The sequence below is a fragment of the Halyomorpha halys genome, unplaced genomic scaffold (assembly GCF_000696795.3).
Source record: "Halyomorpha halys isolate HHAL.00 unplaced genomic scaffold, Hhal_1.1 Scaffold720.1, whole genome shotgun sequence".
Lineage (NCBI taxonomy): Eukaryota > Metazoa > Arthropoda > Insecta > Hemiptera > Pentatomidae > Halyomorpha > Halyomorpha halys.
In genome coordinates this window covers 46807-47532 of record NW_027110122.1, presented here as the reverse complement: position 1 = coordinate 47532, position 726 = coordinate 46807, and the positions used below count along the sequence as shown (strand labels likewise).

Below are 726 nucleotides of genomic sequence, written 5' to 3'. Positions count from 1 at the left end.
TTCTCCTCTTTTTGATCCCCCTTCTTCTCTTTCTTCCTCTTTACCAGGACCCAATCCTCCTTGCCGGCATCGTGCTTCGCTTGGGGGTCGCTTGGGCCCGGAACCGCCCTATACACCTCTTCATCCTCGCTTGTGTCCCCCGTCATGTTCCTGCCCCGGCATATGGGGTTCCAACACTCCACTGCACAGGATGGCATTTGAACTCCCTGTGTCGACAAGGCACGGTACTCCTCCCACGCAGATGATAGGCAGACCGCCACGCATTCCCTTAACGCCACAACTCACCAACATGCGGCCGCCTCTCTCCTGGCACACACCTCAGATTTCTTCCTGCCCTATACCTTCATCTTCCGCTCGCCTCCCTCCTCTTCTTACCTTTTCGAAACCTTTTTCACCTCCCTCCAACTCTGTCTCCGATTCATATGATCTCCTCGAGATTCTTCTTCTCCCCACTCTCTGGGCGTTCACCTCCATTGATTCGTCCTGGTTCGTATTCCTCCACCTGAATATATATGGACAATGCCTCGCTATATGCTCTTCATTCCCACACTCATAGCATTTGGTACGAGGGCACTGTGCTACCAGGTCCCCGGTCCTTCCGCAGCCATGTCATCTCCGGTCCTCTCTCAGTACAGAAGTAGATCTTACAACGGCTTGTTGATGTATATTCACAGTGCCTGACAGAAGTAGATCTTACAACGGCTTGTTGATGTATATTCACAGTGC

At 52.3% G+C, this 726-nt stretch overlaps 1 long non-coding RNA gene across 1 annotated transcript in view; it reads left to right on the top strand.

The window, feature by feature from the left end:
* LOC106685641 (uncharacterized) overlaps positions 1-726 on the top strand; it is a 59401-nt gene that overhangs the window by 23698 nt on the left and 34977 nt on the right. The window lies entirely within an intron of this gene.